Raw genomic sequence first — 14,091 nt, 5'->3', positions numbered from 1 at the left:
CTTGCGAGTATATTTTGAATACTTCAATAAGGACGGACAAGTTATATCCATGGAAAATACCGTTAAGAGATGATCTGTTCAATATCATCGGAAACTGTAGCTGAGAGTTGATCCCAGACGATTGACTAGCAGCATGTACATTGTTCGAAGTTAATTCTTTATTCCATTAGCAAACTTTTATTGACTCGTTTCACTTATTTGCCTGCGGGTTCAGGAAACAGAATCCTATATTATTCGAGTGTATCCGTTCGTCGAGACCTTTTCAATTTAGAGTTTCGACTGGCTGAATTTACCCAAACGCGATTCGAGAGGATCGTGATCCAACGGTAGCCTCTCTGTTAATTATCGTCAGGTCGTAAAAGCTTGTTCGCGCCTCCGTTCGTGCTTCACCTTCGACGGTTGTCCTCGACAATTATATAATTTCGTTCGTTTCGCGACGACGAAATTCGCGAACTAACGAACGCCCCTCTCCCTCCCCTCGTCGATCATTCGTTTGCACTCCATGGCTGGTCTCGCGTCCTTGTCGATCCGAGTCGAGTACAGTTGTATTCGAAATAAGCTATAACGAAAAGCAGCATTATCTAAGACCATTATCCTGACATTCAAACAGTTGGCAAGATTAAATAATTGTTTCCCAAGTTCCAACTAGTACTGGTTCCAAATTCCTTAGTTCCACCCGAAATCATCTCGAGTTTCAAAATTTCCAACTCATTCTCGAAGAAGCATTACATATTTCATTATAAAAAGAATAAAATTTGAAATTTCGGTACACACTATATATCTTTTTTTTTTTTATCGTTCACTCGAAACTCTTTGTCGAGATAATGATTTTTTCCTCGTCTCTGTTGTGGATGCTTCGGCGATTCATCCTCGGCGACGATCGTCGGGCTTCGAGGACGACGCGGAAAATAAATAAACCGCGGGCAACTCGGCCGTAGTCCATACGGTATTCTGGTCATTCAATTTCACGATGGACTTGCACGTACAGAAGGAGCACGTTTTATGGAGTCAGGTGACTCACGGATTTAAACATCGTAGCTGACTATCGGTGGTTTATTTTTTCTCTTTTTTTTTCTCTCCTTCTGGAAGGTCACTTTGGCGGTAAACCGAAAGTGAATAGAGCGATTATGGTTGAATGGAGAACGCAGAATTTATTAAGAATCCGTGATTGTTTGAGACTAAACGACTTTTGTAGTAACGTAAAAACATCGATTATGTATTAATTGATTCTGGAGACTAGTTTCGTTATGAATTGAAACGCGGTGGAATTTGTCAACGATTTAAATATATTTACGATTAATCAACTTCTGGTACGAGAGATTTGTCGACTGTTTTGTTTCACGAACGAGTCTTTCTTAAATGATGAAAAGAAAAGATTATTTAATAAATTCCAGTGACACTGGGTAACGAACGTTGATCTTGAACGGATAGTGCAGAATTCCGTGAAAGATTCGACGAACGTTTCGCGATTAATTAATTAGCAGGTAACATTATACGGTCCTTCGGTTCTCTTTCGATTCACGGAAATGTCAAGGATGATGTCTGGATTAAATTACAAAGATTACGGGGAATATATTGTTGCTCAACGTTTCTAGAGTTTTTTAGGTATACATTAATTCAAAGTTATACAACAACAGGGCAATACAAGCTTGGAATTAATATTTGAAAATGTCGAAAAAATATATAAGTTTTGTATGAAAATGGAAGGAAGATATCTCGAGAGGATGGATTTTGGGATTTTCATTGTTAAACATTTTCCACTCTACTTCGGTGAGTCCTATAAGTGTCTAAAGTCTTGAACTATTTTTTTTGAACACAGGTTTTCATTTTTCCAGGTTCGAAGAAATTTCGTACAGTTTCGTAAACGTGTACAATCGATAATCTCGCGACTAACATGGACACGTGTCCTCCCTCTCGCTGTTTATTTGGTACCGAAAATGTCTGTCAAATCGTTCGCGGTTTTGTCGTTTGCGGTTCGACCGCTCGCGGTACCGAGTAAAATTCTCCTCTATTAACAATCAAGAGTCGCGAATTTCACACTCGACGAAACCACCGTGCTCGAAATCGCGAGTAATATCCAGGCGACGATCCCCCCAACGATCGTTATTCACGATTACACCGCGAATGGTAACGCGTTCATAAAATCATACGAAACGACCGTAACACTGGTGAGAACAGTAATTCAATAAAGATCCGTTCAATTTTACCAATTTACGTTTAATGCAACACAGAACTACCAATGTTCGAATCGAATGTCTGGTCGATGAATGGATGGATGGAACTAAAAAAATTCGCCTCCAATCGGTAATAATCGACACACGAGGAATTATTTATTATTTACTATTGTTACTAAACAAGGGACACTATTCAAGCCGTTGTCTATTTCACTACCATCACTTTCACCGTTCGTTCCACTATTATAGAATGTTTCTTCTTCGTCGTCCATTAACCACAGTCATAATTAAGTGTTAATCGTTAAACATTTCAATTCTTCCTCCCACAAACTTTTTCCAAGTGTTCGATTATTCCAGTATTCGCGAACCAGGCCACCAGAAAACAGTTCACCGTAAAAAGTTAGTCGTAGTACGTTTATAATAATCGATTTCTTCCTATCACCTCGAAAGTTTGAATTGATCAACGCGACGACAGGTGTTACGACGAACATTTTCCGTGCATCTTGACGCGATGGATCGCGAAATCGGGGGTAGTATGTATTCACGCGAAGAGAGAGAGAATGAGAAAGAGAGAGACCAGCGGTGGTTTAGTTCGAAGTTCCCCTCCGCTGTGATTTAATGCCGATTCCACTCCGTTCCAGGCCCCGCGACCCCATTATCCATTGTTCTGTGGCATGGACTCCTTCCGGTGTGTCCTTTGACTTTTCCGGATATTTCTTTGCCCACGGATTTATGGTTTCCATAGACCGGTCTGTAGGAAACGCTTCCGATATTCCATAAAACACACGGTAGTCTGTGTATGTATATCGGTGCATTGGTGCAACCATAACCGAGCAAAACGACTATACGTATCAATGAAACGATGGATTGGAGTATTGGTGCATCAGTGCATCGAAACATTGAGGTGTTATTGCACCTGTTGGGTCGCTGTATTCGATATCGACGATTCGTGTCTTATATTGTTTCCCTGGCATCACTGGCAGATTGATACATCAGTTAATCAGTGCGTTAACGCGCTAATATAGTAGCTCTGTCGGTCCATTGATGCATTGATATACGTAAGTGCGTTTGTACAGCAATGCGTATCGATGAATCGATCGGAACAGCGTATCAGTGCTCAGTGGTATTGCAGAACCGTACGAATTAGTGCAACGATAGATTATCGAATAAGTGCAACGATGCACTTACACTACGATCATGGTATCGACGTACCAATATATCGAGCATTATTGCAACGATCAATAAACATCCACGTATACTGCAATTATTCGATAAGTGTCTCGATATTGAGCAGTGGACGATTAAAATTAATAGAAAAAAAAATCTGTTCTTTTTGTGCTCGCGTAGAAATAAAATTACAATTTTTAAATTTTTCCACCGGATAACTTTCTTGATTAACAATTATCCACTAAAGGTGTACGAATTAAAAATGAAACGTTAGCTTACACGCGATTATACGAAAATATAGTTAATAATTCGATTAATTAGATTTATATTGTGTCATAATTGATTCACTGAAAAAAATCAAGTGTATGTTTCGGATTTTCACCGAAAACAGTAACAGTCCAATAAGACCTCGAAAACGTTACGACCCTCTGTACGACAAGCGTTGCGCTAATCAACGAAGCGGCTCGTAATAAAAATAGAATTCGTTTAACCGTTCCGAGGCGGCGGCGTCGTCTCTCACTTGCTGACATTTAAAGTCGTCCGTGTCAGCAAAACTTTCGTACGCTGTCACGCGGGGGTTCAGCATTCGCAAAAGTTCTATCCGCGGACCTGTCGACTTCCACGCTCGGGCAAGCCTATCTCTTTCTCTCGAAATCATTGATTTACAATGTTCTAAACAATATTGCTGAAAGTTTATTTCCTCCCACAAATGTTCCACGGGTATAGAAATTCCGTTCGAATTCATTACCCCTGGTTTAGGGTAAATTTGTCCCAATTACTGCCAGAGTGACCGTAATACTGCCACATTAGTTGTTTTATTTAATAAAACCGTACCTTGTAAGACTCCGTCAGCAAAACGCCTCCTGAACCGAAGGCGTATAAATAGCGAAACGGGTGTGAAACGTCGTCGATCCACCGGCGATTCTGCGCTGTGGAATTAATGCGTGTGCGTGCGTCGCTTTTCCCAGCCCCAGCGTCCTCTAATTATCCACGGTATAATAATGACGCGTGGAACAGACGAAAGTCGTTTAATTACACCACGATTGTACCACGAACGGTGCGTACACGATTCTTCATACGTGCACGTTTCGCCCCCTTTCGTTTGGTAATTATTGTCAACGGGGGAAACGAAAGTTTCCTGCTCGTTTGTTCCTAATCTTTCAACCGGCTGCTAACAAAAGGTCCCCTCAATGGTGGTACAAATCCTCTTTTCTCGTTTCCACAAGTTTTGCAATTTTACAGCATTATAAAAATCCGCTCTTTCGTACACCGAGCGGAAGGGAAAAACGCGAATAGGCGAAAAAAAAAAGTCTTTCGGCCGAGAATCGTGTTTCTCGTTTCGACGGCATTTTGACCCCCCTCCCCCTATCCTAGTTTTTTTTATTCGTTTCTGTTCGCGAGTATAATCGTCGTAACAGCTTTACCGTGGGCGCTTTTAGCTGTAACGAGCGATGACGGCGTGGGCTAGGTATTATAGTTTTCCATTACTAGCGAGAGAGCCCCGCCAGGCAAAATATTTGCTAACGCTCGACAAAGGTATTTTCTCCCCCCCGGTGTGTGTGTGTGTGTGTGTGTGTGTGTGTGTGTGGACTTACGGTGAAAGTAATTTAACAAGGGAGCTAGATCGATCGAGGAAGTGATCTTAAACGTGCGCATCCTCAAGGGAAAAACCGTGGTCCTTCTCAACTGGTGATCTTTCCGATCGTGTGAGATCGACAGTTTTTTTTTAAGACTTCGTCGAGTTTCGTCGAAAAATCTTCCGAAGGATGTTCAGACGAGAAACATATAGGGGGTTCAAGATTCTGCAATACAGAAAATCATCGATAAGTGTTCGAAGTTTTCTCGAGCACTCAGTGTGTTCAGACGTCATCCCCACCACTGGACGCTTAACTGGTTCCACTGGAGACCTCCTTAGTAGTGGGGATGAAGCCGAGGAGCCTTCGAACACTCATTATTAATTTACTGTATTTACGAGGATTGACGTTTAATCGTAATTTAATGTATCTAGAAAATAAAAAAGAAAGGCCGTGATCATCGAGTAGGAACAGATGGATAGAATCAACTTCGTTCGTACAAAGAGTTCGTGGTTCGAACATGTGTTAGATTCGTTTTCGGTGATCGTTTCTTTCTGCATGAGCGATCGATGGCGCACGGAACAAACCGTCGCCGCTGCCGCGTGGTCGGTCGCATAGTCGGGACCACCGAATGCATCGAAAATAACCCCGAGAAATGCTCATCGCGTGTACCGAGAGACGCGGTAGCATGACAACTATTCCGTGCACACGGTTATGGAGTCGCTAACCTGGCGTCGATATATATCCATACGATCCGTAGTCTTTCCGTGCGCGACGAATATATTGCGGGTGTCTAATACATAGTGGACAACCTGTGATATGTAACTGGGCGGTACATTTGTACATATCTTTGAACATACGATTGTTTATGAAGAATGAAACGTCTTGATACACCATAGCATGATTTCTGTTGACTCTTCAGTTACATTATCTGTGTGTGTTTTTTTTTGTTACATATTTATAGTCGTTGGATCTGTCACGATTTGTTCTAACGAAAAATGTTTGAAGAAATGTTATATATAAATCGATTTAAAATGTAAAGTTTAGGTCCATTTCTCCGAGAAGAATAGCGGATAACGAAACTTTGGTTTATGGAAGTTAACTGTATACGTAATATATAGTTCACTTAACTTTGAAGGAAATCTTGAAATATCTCTTGCGACACTTACGAGTAGACTGCGGATTTTGTGTATATATAGCGTAAAGAACTGCACGTGACATGCAGTAGAACACAAAATTTCTATCAGGTTTCATATATTTCTCGTTCCATGTTTAACACGATAAACTTTCTATGAGTAGGAAGACGTTCTCGTATTTAATTTTGCCTTTACGGAATTAGTTCGTAAAATTTTATTCATCATAAAAATCCGCAGTCTACTTGTGAGGGATCATGTATATGTCGGGGCGACACTTACGCGAGACATCCTGTACTCTCAGGAGCAGACTCGGCTTCCGCTGGGGAAAAAAGTGGCGAAGGTAAAGGGCCTCCTATTTGGTTTCGGAAGTTACTAAAATTTATGTCAAATTAATATTCAGTTTAACGAATATTTGATTGTTTCAAATTTACCAAGTGGTATGCGACTCTTCAACTACGTTACTCTTTCTTTGAACATTTTTTACTCTACTTTTGCGAAAAAATTGAATTCTGCCTTTCAAAAAGAAAATAGAGAATCGGCGAAGCTTCAATTTAAAACAAATAGAAATTTCAGCAAATAGATCATGTGGACGGTCGTTTGTTTGAACAGTTCAAAAATGATCCTTCTTTTTTTTTCTTCGAATTCCAAGCTTCGATGTAACGTATTACATAGCATCGTGTTCCTACGAATGTGCTTTTTATAGAGCATCGGGATCGGCCGAAGATGGGCCCGTTAAAACGAACGATCTTAAAAAGCCTCCCCCGAGAGAAAGCCGCGCACGTCGGACACTTAGCGGAAATTCGAATCGAGGAGGGGGAAACTGTGGCGGATACGCTACGGAACCGCTCGTCGTAAACGTTCGCCGGTTGCATATACCTATAATTTGACGAGCACTTCGCCATCACTTTGCCATCGTTTCGCCGCTTTTCAGTCGGCTTTACGCGGTTGCCCCCCCTCCACTGGCCTGCTGCATTACCGTAATTCGTGAAACATGAAATTCCACCGGCTGAAGGAAAAAGGCCCGCGGTTGAAAATAGTATCGATCGTTGGGTCACTGGGAGAACGAACGGTTCTCCTCGAACGACGATCCTCCTGGAAAATCGAGTCGAGATCTCGCTTATCCGAGATGCTACGTTCCCCGTCACTTCCATTGGACGATTTTCTGTTGATCGGTACTGAAAATAAAGAATCTTCTGTTAAGAGGTGTCATTATATATTTCGTGCTATTTTTTATTTATGAATGTCAGAGCTCCTTCGACGCGTGAGTAGTAAAAACTATACTGTTAACAAAAGTTATGAAAATGTTGCGGAGACAGTTTGTAAATGTTGGACACTTTGTTTTTTTGGAATATAGTTTTTGGAGTTTTCCAGAAAACAATTTTTAACCACTGTTTTAACACACAACGATCTCACTAAAATGCTCGTGAATGCAAACCATAATGGTATATTCGCCATGGTCAACAATATTTACTAAATTCCATGGGTTATAGCTTCGAATTTATTTTTCTCGAATTTGTTAGCTGCCTATTCATCCCGAAAATCATATCCAACTATATTACTGCCATGATCTTACACTATGTAAGACGCTACAGAAGTATTACACGCACCTCACCTTTGTAAGGTACTTACTTCTGACTCTCACTGTATGTATGTGATATTTACACGAACCTTCGCAGTAAAGCAAAACGGCGAACGCAATATCCGGCCGATCCAGCGAGTGTACACGTATATAAATAAACCGGAATTTTCGTTCGATCTCGTTGTAACGCCGATGGGTAATACTGTTGTAGAAGAGACGCGTTACTCTCGTTTCAACGGGGGATGCAGGACAAGGGAACGATGGCTGTTCGACACCTGCCCGCCGCGATAGCGACATCAATATCCTCGATATACAATTCTCCATCGGCGAAGCTCCTCGTTCCCATTCACGGTTCCGCTCGCGTATTATTCCTGCACAAGCGTGTGGGCCTCTTCGTGGTTATGCACGCCGACCGTTTCGAGTATTTATTCTCCCGATCGACGTAACCGTCCTCGACTTCATTACGGGCTGAAATAACAGACACGCGGAGGGGGTGGGTGTGGCGACGACGGCTCGTTATTTTAACCGCTAAACGAAATAATTTAAACGGTGCGAGCGGAAACATTCGGCGGTTCACTTTGGTTTCTCGACTCGGCTATCGCCAGGCTTTTCGTTCCACTTTCCTAGGAGCCTGCAAAATCTTTAGACTCGTCTAGAAATCAATGCTGGATCCACGTGATTCAACCATAACGGTCACAAGTTGTAACTATAAAAACACAATTGAAATACTGAAAAAAGAACGAAAACAAACACCTGAATCATACACATCTGTATCTTATTCTATTAGATTTTCTGTATAAATTTCCAAATAGTTAATAATTATTTTTAATCATTTCTTTTTTCGAGAAAACGATGGGAGACTTGTGAGGTGATTGGAAACAATCGGAATATTGACAGATTAAGAGGGTGTGGGATCTGTCGATTTTAGCTTGTAGCATTCGTGTACAATTTTTCACACGTCACAAAAATGTCCATCCTGTCGCTTCATTAAAATAAAACACACCACTCTTACTGTTTCTGTAATTAAGTCGAGAAATTAGAATTCCCGTCAGCTTTTCGTGAGTCGAATACTTCTCGGTGCACTTTGCCAATGAATTCTTTCCTTGTTCAAGGGGTGTTGATCCGTAGATTGATTTGGAATCGTGGAATCATTCTGGATGCATCGACCAGTCGATCTAACAAGGATACTTGCACGGATACGTGTTCGATACTTGGGCTTGTTCTGTTACCAGTCGAAAAATTCTATATCACACTCATCGTCTCTTTTTCGATCGATTATATATCGTTTCGGTTTGTTCGCAAGCGGAAAGCTCGTCGAAGGAGACCGCCGTCGTTCATGTTTTCGGTATATAAATATATGCATACGTTGGTATAACCTCGGTTCTTCTGCCAACGGAGAAGACAGTTCTGTCATCTGTCAACGACGTGGAGGTCTATGGATTACATAAGCTCCCCCTCCCTCTCTTTCTCTCTCTTTCTTTTGCACTCTCCTATTTTCTCTATTTCTCCATCGGGCTTGGTTCAGCGGCCTGCATGGTGCCATAAAGTGTGGGGTCACCGTGTACGCCAATCGAGTTATCGCCCTGGATAGATAATTGATCTCTACCCGGGGAATAACCGCGATTCACTGGCGCGGTGTGACAGCGATCGGTGAAACGGGGTGAAGGGGGACCAGAGATGACGCGAATGGGATCGAACCGCCTGTGGCTTGTCACAAAGCGACGGAAAAATGTTGGAACCACTACGACTATGTGGGAGAACGTGGTGAAATAAATTCGTCGATACCTCGGGATTTAATTCACGATCACGTGATCCCCCTTCCGAACGCTCTCCAGGTTGTCTGACCAGTACCACGCTGTTTCTACTTGCTAGCTTCCTTTGTCGAGTGTTAGGAGGACTCAGGTCAGATCAAAATAAATTTTTTTCAGACTAATTTATCGACTCAGATTCTATTTATTTATTTATTTATTTATATGCTTCAGTTTATTTTACTTATTTCATTTTTTCATTTAAGCAGACTTTCATCTTATTTTATTTTATTTTATTCATTTTAGCTTTCAACGTGTCATATTGTATTTTTTCGAAAACTATGAAATATACGAATTCTTCTTATATACTTACGATAGTGTATCACAAAAAGAAAAGAAATTAATTTTTCTCGTTGCAGGCGTTTTTCTCGTATCAGCCTTATTGTCTTCCGTTCATCCGTTCGATCGATACATTATATTTCCTTTTTCTCATTACTCCGTACTGAGTCTGGAATGAAGTATATTTGGGTCAATTTCAGAGACATATTCCGATAAGACGATTACTGGAAAACGAATGCAGGACAGACGAAGTCGATTCTTGTATATCTGTAAAAGCAACGACTGCAGCAGGATCGTTTAACATTTAGCCTCGAACCGAGTTCGTGTCGTTAAGCAAGCGAGAGGGGGTTGGTTCAAGCATCATTAACATCTTAAACTCGTTTATACGATATACACGCTGATGTGCTTGATATTCATCGCATTACCGAGTAATTGGTCGTGTCGTTAGAATTTCATGTTATTCACTTACCGAAGGAAATAAACTTCTTGGGCACGTTATTTAAAACAATAATCGTCCGAAGTAGCTACCTGGAATCCTCAAACAATCTCCTTTTTATGTATCTATTACTCGTTTTACGGTGACCCCGTAGGTTTCAAGTTCTCGTTAAAAGAACGATCTTACATCCTTAATAATGATAATAATAATATCGTTATTACGATGAAACTATCGAACCGCAGCACCCACCGCTTTTATTAACAGCAGAATCACCGAAGATAAACTTGTGTGTGTGTTTGTTTTCATATGAGCATTTTATAAATAATTTTTAGTTTACGATCTCTGGATCGGTGGTTCCATTGTTAAGGTAGTTAGCCAACTGTGTTAGTCAAATTGGAGTTGGTTCATAAATGATAAATATAAAGGTGATATGATTCTATGAAAATAATAATAATAATATTTAACATTATGTACATGTATTTGAAAAAGTTGAATGTTAATATAAAGAATTGCAATACGAAAATCGAATATTAAATTGACGAGCGTAGTTAATTGAAGCAGCAGTCTGACAACGTCGAAGCTATTTGTAGTGAAACTATTTTGTTTTTACGAAGTTAGCTTGAATTAAAAAAATTGGTGTATTTCAATGAATTATCGCTCGCTACTCGAATGTCTAAACATATCTATTGCGGGACGTTGTCACCTATTTCTTCATTGGCATCTGAGAAAAAAGTATGTGGACAATTTTACAGAAACTAATAAATCCAGTTAACGATATTTTGATAGAATTTAGTGGCAGTATTGGTACAGTTCTTGAATATAGTTTTCCTGCTTCAGAGAACAAAGTAAAACTAAAACCTTCTTTTTCCAAATCTGCCATATGCAACGGTGTGAAAATGCATCAAATTTTATTGGCAATTTCTCGATCACCATGTGTGGTATAAATCGATTCCAGATTTTACGTATGAGTTTTTTCTACTCCAAATTAGTTTTGCTCGAAATTCGAGAGCAGTCGTCAATCTGGCGGTTCATCTAAAAACTACTTTAATTCGTTACCAGTAAATTCTGTTACAATGCAGGGAAAATCGAAATTGTTAATGGGAACAGTGTGAACCAGCGATTCGCGGGGACTTTCGGCCAGCGAACTGGTCGCCGTCGGCTGCAACGGACACACGTGCCTGGGCGTATTTCAGTCTCAAAGCGTGTTCTCCCCGACAATTCACAATGGCGAACGAACTTAGCTCGACTTTGGCCGTTTAGCTGAGCAAGGGGGAGGCGAGAACCGTTTGCGACCTCGCCGCATTCCACGAACTTCGATTTCACAGGGAAAACGCCACAAGCATCGCGCCGTCCAGGGAGCATTCGAGATCCCTGTTCGACCCTTTAATCCCATCTGAGGTTTTCTTACTCGTGTTCTCCATTTCAGCCTTCGTTTGTCAGGTGTCGCTTCGATTCTTCGATCTATCTACGTTCCATTTTCTCAATAAGAGGAATTGGAGTGGTAATAATAACATGGCATTATTAGATCTCACAGAATATGGACAAAGAGACACGAACAGGAGTCGATGGAGAATATTCTTCTGCGATTCGTGGAATAATTTAATGCCTTAGATCAATGTTTTCTTGTTTAATTACCCCTTTTTGTATTAGATATATTTGTATGGTAATTTTACCATCGGGTGAATTACCTACCAGGTTCTACAATCAATGGTTCGGTTTTTGTTGTGTTTGGTTATGTTTCTGTGTCCTATAAACGAAGTTCAATCCCTCGAATCACGTGAAGACAACTCTGCGTACGTGCAAATACACTGGGGTGTGTTACAGTACTTGCAGCGATACGTAAACGTGTGCTTTCTAAATACAACCTGACCCCTCGGTGCAATTCAATTCTCGAAGTGGTAACAGTTCCTCGAACAACGGGTCCATTGAAACTTACAGAACGACACACACGGTGTTTCCCCTATAGGTGAATTTGACACGCAGGACCAGTGTTAGCGACGCATCGTAATGGAATATGCGTGTTCGTGATTCGTCCTCATTATCCTCGAAAAATGACAAAGATCCTCGTCTGATAATTTCTCATCGTTTCGAGCGGAGAAATTGCAAGATAGCGACACCCCGGTAAGAAAATACCGTATCAAGCTTACTTAGACCCAGGGTCTATTTCTTCGTTTCTCCTTCCATTCCATCGTCGCTTTCTCATTGCTTCTAACCCAGGCCATTCCTCCCTCCATCCCTCCCTGTCCACCCCGTTTCCCTGCCCTTTCGGCCGACGTTATGCCCGTGTGCTCATCGGTACGATCCCGGAGTAAAGTTAGTTCCCCCCCCGTTCAGGGCTCTGAGTTTCTCTCGGTTCAACTATGTTCCTTGTGCCAGAGCCTGGCATACGCATGCAGACACATACATATATACACATGTCTTCGTGTGGATTTACTGGTGCTGTCAAAACATGGAGTCGTGACTTTAACCAGCTCGAGAAAGTAGTGATCCCACTGATGTATATTATATACAGGGTGTCCCAGTATTGATGGTATAACCCGGGAGGGGGTGATTCTACCTGCAAAGATAAGTCGAAAATATAGAGTAAGCTTTTTCATTTGAAACTACGTTTTCGAGAAAATTGACTTTGAAAATCTGCTGGCTACGCGTGGAATTGAACAAGACTTGGTTTCTGCGTCTGTTCATTGTATTCCTATTCTACTTACTACTATGATGAATACACGCGTTTCAGATTAATTTTTGAACACGATTTTCTCGAAAACAAAGCCTCAAATGAAAGAAATCGATTCAATATTTTCGACTTATTTTCCGGTTGTACTATCAATACTGGGACACCCTGTATATATACAAATACAAAAAACAGGTAATGAAATTAATAAAGTTCCCCGACCGTTGGCAGATGTTGGGCTCTCCCTTGATCGGCTGCCAAACAGAGATTGGATGGACCTGGCGTGGCTGTTCCTTTAATTCTTCCGTTTCTTTCGTACTTTTTTTTCCCCGATGTCTTCGTCGACGCCGCGTGTTATGTAAGACGTTGTCAGACTGTTGACCGATACGCAAGAAAAGCTGCTCGTGCTCTTTAGCTTTCGATACCAGTCGAAAATCATTTTTTTTTAAATAAATTTCACACGAACGATCAGTTCGAGAATAAGTGGATGAATTTTGAGTTGTTTCTTGGAAGACTGTAATTATTTTTTTTTTAATTGTGCTCTCTCTTTTTTTCTGTTTCAGGTAAGTCGAGGCAACAAACACTTTTCTATCGGTAGACAGGAGGAATGTAAGTACTCCTTTGCAGAATCAATCGATCTATATAATTTAAGTGGGGTTCGTTGAAAGTTCGAAAGTCTCTAATGAACTCTTCGACAACGAATTTATTCGTGTACACAATATATTGTATATACAGCCTATAAGCCTCATAAATGCCTGACCATTCGTCGGCAGGTCTCCTCATCTTCGTTCCATCTTGAGACTTTTCGATACATTTGTCGATCAGAAAACTAGCTTCTGCGAAACTTTTCCTACCTTTGTCTTTCCTAGAAAAGTCAGAGTCAAACATGGACGGACCGTATCGACCAAAAGTATGAGATCAGGTCTGATAATAAAATAGAAAAATATTATTAAAACGTAGACAATACAATCAAGAACACAATGGATCACCTGCAGTTCTATCCGTAAAAAAAGCGAAAATAAGCAAAAATCCCGTACAATTCCCAGAAGAGTCCGAAAAGCTTCTAGCGGGGTTACGAGCGATCCAAGTTGCGCCGAACATTTGGGAATGACCGTGTCACCGTTACGTAACAGCTCGTAATTCGTTGCTACCCGTTCCAGCCAAGACGCCTGGCGCGCGAAAAGTCGGATTTCTGGTAGCAATCAGACCTCGTTAGAGTCACCGGGTAGCGCGCAGGTTCCGGGTGAGTACACCCGGCCTCCCTCGATCC

The 14,091-nt window shown here is 41.1% G+C and overlaps 1 protein-coding gene across 3 annotated transcripts in view; it reads left to right on the top strand.

The window, feature by feature from the left end:
• The window catches only part of LOC107185258 (RNA pseudouridylate synthase domain-containing protein 2-like), a 150,023-nt gene that overhangs the window by 39,557 nt on the left and 96,375 nt on the right, over positions 1–14,091 (top strand). The window lies entirely within an intron of this gene.

The sequence above is a fragment of the Dufourea novaeangliae genome, unplaced genomic scaffold (assembly GCF_001272555.1).
Source record: "Dufourea novaeangliae isolate 0120121106 unplaced genomic scaffold, ASM127255v1 scaffold55, whole genome shotgun sequence".
Classification (NCBI taxonomy): Eukaryota; Metazoa; Arthropoda; class Insecta; order Hymenoptera; family Halictidae; genus Dufourea; species Dufourea novaeangliae.
The sequence above is the reverse complement of the archived record's forward strand: the minus strand, read 5'-3'. Positions and strand labels throughout refer to the sequence as shown.